The 10,458-nt window shown below is 44.6% G+C and overlaps 1 protein-coding gene across 1 annotated transcript in view; it reads right to left on the minus strand.

Annotated features, from left to right (window-relative positions):
• The window catches only part of ppa2 (inorganic pyrophosphatase 2), a 31,268-nt gene that overhangs the window by 1,378 nt on the left and 19,432 nt on the right, over nucleotides 1-10,458 (minus strand). The gene's annotated exons all lie outside the window — the stretch shown is intronic.

Raw genomic sequence — 10,458 nt, forward strand, 5'->3', positions numbered from 1 at the left:
AAAGAGACGCACGGACTCCAAAAGGCGCTCAAAACAAAAGAGCCATCTTTTAGTTGGTAGCGACTTTGTTAGTAAAAAAAAAAAAGTGCAAACATAACACGGTGGGTTTTTTTTCCCCCTCCCCCCCTCACAATAATGACGTGCTCGTTGGAGAAGTGGGAGTTGCTGTGCGTCCTGATCCCGAGCTTTGTGGAGTGTGAATGCGCGCGTCTCTCCTCCGCCTGCCTGCTCGCTGCCTGCTCGCTCCACCGCCACCGCCGCCGCTTGCTGCCTGTCGCTGCGTGTGGCTGATTGGTGCTGAGGTGAGGACGCGGGGATGCGGACACCTACTGATCATTGGCTGGAAATTACTATAGAAACACGCGGGGGAGGGTGGGGGTGTGTGTGGGGGGGGGGGGGGGTGGGGGGTGGGGGGGGGGCGTTAACGCGTGCAGGGGCATATATGAGCACCTGCACATTGACTTATTTTTATCTCTAATAATTGAATTAGAAAGAAGGGCTATACGGGTGGCACAGTGGGACTCGTGGTTATGACTCTGCCCCACAATTCTGAAGTTGCTATGTTCATCCCTTGTCCTTGGTTAAGGTTTTTTTTTCTTCAGGTTTCCCGCTTCTTTACACCTTCTAAAACCATTTAAGTTCATTGATGAGGTAAACTCATGTATAAGACACCTGCCCCCCCCAAAAAAAAAGACAGAATCACTAATTTCGAAATACGTTAATGAACACAAACTTGTTCAATATTTACCATTGCAAAGCCTTGTGTGTGTGTGTGTGTGTGTGTGTGTGTGTGTGTGTGTGTGTGTGTGTGCAATAGCTCTGAGCCGCAGACAAAGACACAAGCTTGAACAAGTGCCAATTATTCTACAAAATGTCTTGAAACTTACACTATTCTTAAAAATGATAAAAAAAAAAAAAACAACAACTCTTAATCAACCCGCTGATTGCTTTGAGAATGAATGTCTAACGTGTATCGCAAGTCATTCGAACCACCATAAAAGTGAAGAGGACAAAAGATTGCTATCGGCTAACAACTGACCAAAACACTTGTGGCTGTAGGACGCCACAAGATGGCGCCATAGTGACGTCAGCCCCCCATCTCAGTAAGCGGAGGGGTGAACAACCTCGACTCTTAGTAGCAAAATGTGCGTGCGCGGACAACAAAGTTCATCGGTGTTTGTTGAAAGTCGTAAAATATATTTGCCAACAGTTTTTTTTGTCGCAAGATGAATGTCTGGCGAACCTTTGCCGAACATTTGTGACCTTCAATGACAAGAATGCAATATTCACCCCTTTCGTAAACGCTCAGTGGGATAGATGAGGTAAAAAAAAAAATAATAATAAAACCTGTCCGTCTCTAATAGGCCGTATAGCACGTTCATAATGATGCTGCAAATGACGTTTCTCTGATTCGTGTAATTTACGTAAATGGCAAATAGTTTAGTAGTTTCCAACGTGCTGTTCCAAATCATGTCGAGTTGTGTTTCCAGATGTTTTATAGGTCAGAAAGAACCAAAAATAGTCATTTGTTGAATTTGTAACGTTATGATTGGGCTTACGAGTTTTTGCAGATTTTCTTCTTGGCTTGATTCAGAATAGCTTCCCGAAACTGCGACCCCGCCCTCATAGATATTTTGCGACTATCTCCTTTGATTTAAGGATGCTTCAAAGGTTCTTGATAGGATTGAGGAGGCCATACACACATTCACACACACATCCTAAGACAATAGAAAACGCACAGCCAATTTGTGTGGGGCGACGCTACCCTCCCTCCCTCCGCCCAGAGACGGCCATAATGGTTGGAACCCTCGGGATTCATCACCATTATAAAGCCGCCTGCTGGCCACACGTGCCACGCTCGCTCCCGCAGGCTCCCGACAGCGTTCGCATTTATTCCACGAGCCTCCCGCGTGACAGCGTGCGCTCTCGGCTCGTGTCGTTGCCTGTGGCTTTGGGAGTTTAAATGAAATCACCACTTCAATTGACGTCCAGGATTATTACCCCCCCCCTCCCCCCCACTTCCCTTGCACCTCGACGCTCAACATTTATTCCGGGCTTCGGGGTGTAGTTTGGAACAAAGTAACCGTGGCGTGCGTGCTTCACCTCCTCAATTTTACGTTGGGGCCAATTATTAATTAATCGTCCATGCAAAATTGATTTATAAGCCCCCCATATTAAATTTTAGACTGCAACACTGGCATATAAAAAAAAGCGAGCCGTTGTATCTTTAACGGCACAATAGTCTGTCGTTGGGGTGGTACCCTCAAAGGTTCTAGAAATTAAAAAGTTAGTTCATCAGTTTTAATTTCAGTTCCACACAATCCACAAGAGTGGTCAATGATTGCTCGACCAATCAATGGAGAGCATTGTGTTTTGCCCAATCAACTACAAGGATACTAAACACTACACCAAGTCAGATTCATTCGGAGTCTTTCACAATGGGATCCCGAACAATCATGCCCACAGACAGTAAATCGAAATCGAAAAAATGGTTTACTTTAATAATTAGCTCCTCGTGGTACATTATTACGTGTTTCCATGAGGGTCAGATATTAGATCGGAGGATATCAGTAAAGTAACGGTAATAAAAACTATGAACGATACTCGATTCATGACAATTGAGTCAAAATGGCGGACATAACTTTGTGTATCCAAATTGAGACGTCCGAGCCACACGGTGCAAAAACCAAACGACGCATTATTTCGGGTTAATTTTTTTTTGTGTGCGCGACTTTTTAGGATGAATCGTTTTTCTCTAAAGTGTGCTTCAAATCGAATGGCATGGTGTTAAAGACAGCCCCGGGGTCTACTCTGGCTTGTAGTGCCATTTCTCATTGGTCAATTGAGATTGATCCGCTGTCTACGCAGCTGAAATCGGCTCAATAATACATTGATGATGAAGGATTAATCAACTAATGTCATATGAAATAAAATGGCAGGACTAATGAGTAGTCCGTCGCTTTTGCCGGATGATCATCTGTTCGGATTGGTCACACTGGACGTTTTCAGAAAAGCCATTATCTTCCGATAGAATAAAAACACGATTTCAACTGCGACTTGCTTGGACCGAACTCAAGACTCATTTTGGTTTTCGGATATCTTTTAGCTGAATCTATTTGTATTAGCTCCCCAGACGGTTTGGTTTTCCACCCGAGCAACTGTGCGTTTGCATTCCGTCACAAGAGGGAGATTAAGAAAACGTTTCTCCAAACCCGTTGATGAATCATACATTTTGAGACGCCAGACACCAATGACATATTGAAAACATCCTAAAAGCACCCCCCCCCCCCCTTCTTCACCTCCTATCAGAGCTCATACATCTGCGCGCGGGTAAGCTTGTCTGTCTGGAAATAATTTTTATCTCCTGAGCGATAATAGCCCTCGAGGGAAATCTTGTCACGGTGGTCCTAACCCCCGTGCGCAAAGCCACGTCGATGCGCGAATCTCCAGCGGTGGGAGGCGCGAACCCTCGTGGCGGCCCTTTGTTCTTCATATGCACGATCTGGAGCCGATCCCCTCGTGTCTCCTCCTCCTCCCGCTGTTATGCTGCGCTTTTGGTTTTAAACCGGAGGAGCAATTAATAACCATGAAGCCAGATTTAAATGTAGCCCACATAATGGTGAAGGGTATGGGGCGGGGGGGGGGGGAGTCAGAAGAGATGGGTGTTTAAGAAGCGACGGCGCGAGCCATTGATTCGCCCCGATGTGCAACGCTGAGAAAACATAGCAAGGACACGAGGAACACATTCATCTTGTCGAAATATCCTGTCAAACAATTAAACATGTCAGATGACCATTAGCCACAAGGAACATCAGATGGGGAAAAAAATAAATAAATAGCAATATAAAAGTTTTGGCTAATAGGACATTTTCTTGTCAAAAAAGCAGTTGGAAGAAATTCCACTCTCATTGTGGATTTTTCTTTCTTGAACGGAAGGGTATTGAAATTTTTAGCTTTACCGTGCGTACAAAGAAAAACAAAACACTGGCTGCTGTTAAGCATCGTTGCTCATTAATAAATTAAATTCTCCTCTTTTGTATGTTTTTTTTTTTTTCAAAATTTAGAAATCAGTTCAACCTCACTGGTCCTGTTCTGGATGTGCTAATGCTAATGCTACTGTTTTCGTTCTTTCTTTTCAAAACCATCACTCCGACATTGTTGCTTGCTGTCAGCAACCGAGCAAGCAAAAATACGATAAACATGCCGATCCAATGAATTCATCATTCCAGAAATGATTCCCTATCATTATTCCTTGATGCAATTCTATTCCCAAAATCCTTTTTCCAAGTTTGCCTACAATTGGATCTTCTAATAGAAGAACGAAGTCCAGCCGGATTGGGAGCGTTCGTCCAGATTCTCTAGTGAGGAATAAAGGGAAGCTGTGTGGTGTGGCGATGACAGGGGTCATCAATAAAAATTAAAGGAGAGTGTCTTCCACCACAATCGATATTTGCTCCTACCTGCCAACGGTGCTGCCGTCCGGTACATGAATGTAAACAAGTGCGTAACGATCCCTCTTCGATCTGACAAGGTCTTAAAGTGACGGGGGGGGGGGGGGGGGGTCACGGTTAACCAAGATAAAACATTCACTTACAGGAGACTCTTACGATAATAACAAACACAGAGACCAAGCGTTTAGCTGACCACCATCTCCAAACCTGCTTGAAGCAAATTGTTTCTTAAACAAGCGCATTGATCAAACAGCGAGCGTCCGTCCGTCCATCTGTATGAACCACGATCAGGGCCGCTTCTTTTTTGTTTTTGTTTTTTTGTGCTAATATGTGCAAACACAGTTGCCGGGCTCATCTGTCGGCGCGAGTAAATCAACATTTTGCGCAAATACACCAAGATCTGGGGAGCACTCGTTTCAGTCTACGAGTCACAATCAGTTTGCGAGTCGCTCGCTTGACGGCGGACAACTCAGAAGATCCGGGTAGGATGGTTTTATGTCGTTGCCGTCCCATAAATCGAATAGAAAAAAACAAAACGGTTTGATGAGCAGTATCACACATACATACCGATTTTTAACAGCTCAACCCAATTTGAAAACCGCCACGTGTTTTTGTGTCAGTGTGTATCCTGCTCGGGACTGACTCAACAGCACCTCTGCTGGTCGCAATTGGCCAGACGCGAGGACGATGACCGCATCGCTACGGTTACGCATTTTGACAATTACAAGCCAGCTTCGAGAGATGAGAAAGAGAAAGAGAAAGAGAGAGAGAGAGAGAGAGAGAGAGAGAGAGAGAGAGAGAGAGAGAGAGGAAAAAGAGGGACTCGGGATCACCTGCTGAAATATTCCCTTGCATGTCTCACGTGTGAAAAGTGTATTCATGTGTGTCCCGGAGCCCTGACGGATGAGGGAGGGGGAAAAAAACAACAACAACAAAAAAAAGAAACCCAGTCCAAGCGTTCCTTCTTTGCACTCAGTGTCAGTCATTCTGTGAGGCAAAGAGGCATGGAAGGAGGGCGGCATCTATAAAACAAACAGTGGAAGGGCAGACGTGGCAGGAAGGGAACTGCTGCCAGACACATTACAAGGGGCTCTAATGAGGGAGCCCACGCCAAGCGACTCCCCCCCCCCTCCCCTCCCTCAACACAGAGGAGCACGAGGCGGGAATTAATTGTGAGGGCGATGATGGCGAGCGAGCTGTGGAGCAGGTCATTACTGCACGCCTCCTCCTGGAGCGCCGCGGGCAGAGCGTGGAACGCCACGCCGCTTGCACAATTCCCATGATCCCACAAGAGGGAGGGGGGAGGGGGGGGGGGGGGGATAGTAAGAGGGGGAAACGATGGGGATGCAGAAAAATAGGGAGAGAAGAAAATAGAAGAGGAGGCAGGAAGCATCCTCTTTGTTGGATAGACGGGCAAAATGATGGTAATGGTTAGGCTGAGGACATTATTATTGTGTATCTGCCATTTGTATCAGGAGCAAAATCAAGCAAAGAGTGAAATAATATATGCTTAAATATTTGATTTTTTTTTCTTTGAACTGATTTTTTACCTTTGGTGAAGATTTTCAAATGTGCACGTGCAGTGATAAATCACCCTTTCCCTCATTTCTTTGTCAGGTTTGACGCCCTTGTGAAAACTATGACATCACTTCCAAAGCATTGGACACAGTGCCCTCTAGTGGCCGTGGCGTGTATGGTAGGTACGTGCATGTACCAACCAAAGTGGAACCTTAAAAATCCTGGCTGAAAACCTCCTTTCCTCAGCAAGAACACTGAAGATGAATCTTCTTGACATGACAATGACCCAAAAGGAACCACTTGGTTACTCGTTTTTAAATGAAGCGTTTACGCTGGAATCGAGTTGATTAAAAGCAGTATGTCAAGTTTTTAAACACGCTGTCAGGAAACTTGGCCTTGAACATAGTATAGTAGCAAATCTTAGACTTATGTCAAAGTTACTTCACCAAAAATCTTGAAAAATCCAAAACCCGGAAAGTAAAGAAAAAAAACTTCAACAACCTGGCAAGCGGCGAGTAAACCGAAAGCTCTGCCACCGAACCAAACGGGATAATTCATGCATGTTTGTTTGCATGTTTACCATTGGGAGGTTTGAGGGCATATCGAAACCGTGCTTCTAAATCATGTCCAACCGCATCGCCGCCTATCTCGGCAAGTGTGCACACGGATGAAATTGATCGTCAAACAACTCTTGCTCATCGCCGACGCGGGCAGAGTGGGAGCAAGGTCAAAGTCAAGGACTCGCGCCAATCACTGATGATGGGCTACGCAGGGGGGAGCTTATGTGTCACGCCACAGCTGCCACCACGCTGAAAAACATCATCTTAATTACTCTCAGGGAGCAATTCCATGCGTAATACCCAAAAGCCGCAGCCAAGCATCTTTTCCCCGGCACGTACACGTTAAGTGATACCTTGACTTACGAGTAAAATTACTTCCGTGACCAAGGTTATAAATTCAATTGACTCGTATCAAAACAATTTTCACAATTAAAACCAACGAAAAGAAGAAAACCAAAATGATATCATACAAAAAATTACGACGGCCACTAGATGGCAGTGTTTCAAAGGCCGACTTTATTATTGGCCTTTTTTCTAACCATGTACAAAAAAAGACATTTTCAACATTAAAAAAATTGGTGAATAATTATTAAAAACAAAACACATGGGTAGTGACTGATAGAGTCTGAAAAAAAAATTAATTGACTAAATTCTGACGAGACACCGGAAAACCATTACAAGAATAAGCTTTTAGAATTGCAACGCTACGAAAACATTCACTGTTTTGGGATCCAAGAAGATTCGTGACTGACGACTTTGGAATAAAACGATTCACCTTGCCCTATTCTGTTCCTTCGGCCTTTAAGTTGAAATGCTTGACTCAAGGGGAATTTTGCCTGGCGATAGACAACATGGCTGAAGGCAGCTGCTTAGAGAGTACGCTCGACGAGCGGGTGAAGGGATCATTTCATATCTATGCAATCTTTGAGAAATTCTCTCAGCTGTCTGAATATAACAACAAACAAAGAGGAAGTGGCTGCTGGGCCTAGACACTACTAGGACTGTTACCAAAACAGGTGCGGTGGACTCGGGGCTGCCCGGCTAACAGGCAGCCACGTTGGCGACGTTCCCATCAATGGACGTTAAAATGAGTTAAACTTGCTCAAGTCATGTGGTTTATTTGACAAAGTTTGTACGATCATTTGTGAACTATGCCTTGACATCCACCTATAGTAAATCTGTGACTCAGAAGCAGAGAATCATAGAAGAATTCCCGACTCACCAGCAGGGGTCATCATCCGCTCCCAAGCCACACCAAACTGCCTAAATGCCTCAGTAGAGCTCTTCCTTATCTGTATAATTTACCCATATAAAACGACATTTTTATGTCCATGAATCATTTGTTTAATTTTAAACGGACCTCAAAAAATTTTGTGGATTTTTTTTTATCTGAGCCTAAGATTGACCCGTGGAATTTTTCCCCCACATTTTTTTTTAATTACAAAAAAAAAGGGTTTTAAAATGGGACAAAATAAACGACGGACAGAAACGAAAATGATGCTCGCCTTCTCCTTGACAGAAACAAATAAAGTCAGGAAGCCAAAGGTTTTCCCACTTCTAATAGAGGTTTGTCCCAGAGGAGGCTTCAGATAGGGGCAGCGTCAGGGGTGGTAGCACCTGCAGCCTGAATGCGGGAACCAGATCTTAAACCTCTTAGAAGCGCTAGTCTCCACGGGAACCAGGCCAGGTCGCAATTGGCCTTGTCTAAGCCTGCTGTGCCCGAGAAGCGACTCAGTCAATGGTTAGCGCCCGCAGGAATTGTGGTGCGCCAAGGTATCAGTGAAAAATTTGGATCCGATTTTTTTTTCTTCAAGATGATGCAATGAGAAATTTAAATACCACTTTCACTTGCATTTCCCATTCCGTGCGGCCTGCCGAGATCCCCCGCAGTGTCTTAAACAATTAGGCTATGTGAGGCAGACACTAACGACTTTCTCTTGTCTTTTAGTAACTGCAGGAGGAGGGGCAGCAGTGGGGGACATCTTCCTAAAAAGGGGGTGGGGGGGACACTCTGATGGTTGTGTATTATCCCAGGCAGAGGCCATGTTGTTGTGACACCAAATAAAGAGAAAATGTGTGTGTTTGGATTGCCCCAGGTGAGATGTATGCTAATCCCAGCCGAGATTAGGAAAAGTGTTGCTTTTGTCAGTTTTGCGCCAATGTCATGTGACAGAAACGTCGCTGTACTGTAAAATCCCCAAAATGGCAAATCAGCGCTTTTATCACCTTCAATCAACCCGGGATTGAATCTTTGTCGCAATTGAACATTAGATTCGATTCGAGTTAGATGATCCTCTAAGTGTGAAGTCAGGCAAGTGACAAGTGTGCCTCCATTTTGATGACCCCCGGGGGTCAGCATGAGGCCACCGCTGTGTTTACAGATGAGGTGATGGCACACGCCTCCATTCCTTTGAAATGTGACAGGGTGCGAGGAACGACGAGATAATCTCAGATTTACGAGGTACAGTAGCTCTTAGGAAGGGGGGGGGGCGGGGTATCCTATGTCAAGGAAGTTATTTTAGACATTAGGAGGTATGAGTTGGGCTTTCCCATTTATAAGACCAGCGGGGATGGTCCTCAAAACTGGGTTTTCTCACCCAAAATATGTTCTGCTATTTTCAGATGAATCCTAAACAAGTGTCAAACTTTCTTCAGTCAACCGTCGCTCTGGGCGCCGACAAAACTCAGACTCACTTTCTTCAACTGTGAGCATCCCCCCCCCCCCCCCCCCCCCGACTCCTGCTGAGCCATTTCACACCCCCACCCCTCACCTCCATTAGTTTTTATACCTTTATTAAGTCTGTTTGGTTTGTCTCACACTTGCTGTTAAGAGTCTTTGGCTCAGAAGTAAAAAGTGCTCTGTGATGTCAAATACAAATGTCGATCGACATGCCTTGCTCTGTTATGCTATTTGTTATGTTATATTTTCAAAAAGCAGCAGTTGACCTCCACTATTGCAACACACTAAATATGTTACAGTAAAAATAAATAAGATATAATTCACATCACGGGGAAATCAGAAATGTCTGGTTTGACTTATTTAAAAATAATAATAATAATAATAATAATAAATAAAGGGTCTATTTTGTCCAGGCAGAATGTGTTAGAGTTCGAGCGACTCCTCCTTCCTCTTCTGGCCACTACCCATCCCCCATTCTGTGTAAAAACAAATCTCCTTTTCTGCTCTCAGCCTGAAACTATTGAGTCAACAAATGTCACCGCAAGCAAGGCAGTGGCTGGGTGGAAAAGAGGTGGGGTCTGTCTTTAAGCTTGAGCTGCATTTAAACCCACCTGTTAGCAGAGAGGATTGTAAAAAAACAAAAAACTAATCACCATAAGACGAGTATGTCCACTCTGTGTTATTTTTTATTTTTAGTTTTTTATAATAATCTGTGCAATGTGCAGCAGATTCGAGCGACTCTTGCGCAATAATCAGGCTTTTTCAAATTTTTTGCGTTTTTTGCAATTCTAAGTGTTTCATACTGTCTCTGGAAACATCCACGAGGGTTTCCCCCTGTCTGCCGTCTAGCTCTTACAAGTCCACGTGGCCAGTGTCAACAGGAGGAGGGTCTTGGCAGACACACAAAGCAAAAAAAAAAAAATGCAACCCGCATGCAAACCATAGAGTTGTCTCCACTCTAAAATTGAGCCAGCCAGACAGCCGAAGCGTGCCGAAATAAGTCACGGCCTGTAGAAACGAGTCCATTGCTAAACTGCTTGCACTCCAAACTGGCCCAGTCGCTATCTAATTATCATCGTGACGTTTTCAAAACATTCGCACTGTTAAAGGGGAAACTTGCGTAAGCGGCGGCCGATAGACAGAATATGGAAGGAAGTCACCGAGTGAAAAAGGAGGGGGGGGAAGAAAAAAAAAAGTCACTCGGTTTCCTCAGAAAGAAGAGGGGCGGAGATATCTTCTCAGCCTGCCA

This window comes from Syngnathus leptorhynchus, chromosome 5, assembly GCF_054491065.1.
Source record: "Syngnathus leptorhynchus isolate UIUO chromosome 5, UIUO_Slep, whole genome shotgun sequence".
Lineage (NCBI taxonomy): Eukaryota > Metazoa > Chordata > Actinopteri > Syngnathiformes > Syngnathidae > Syngnathus > Syngnathus leptorhynchus.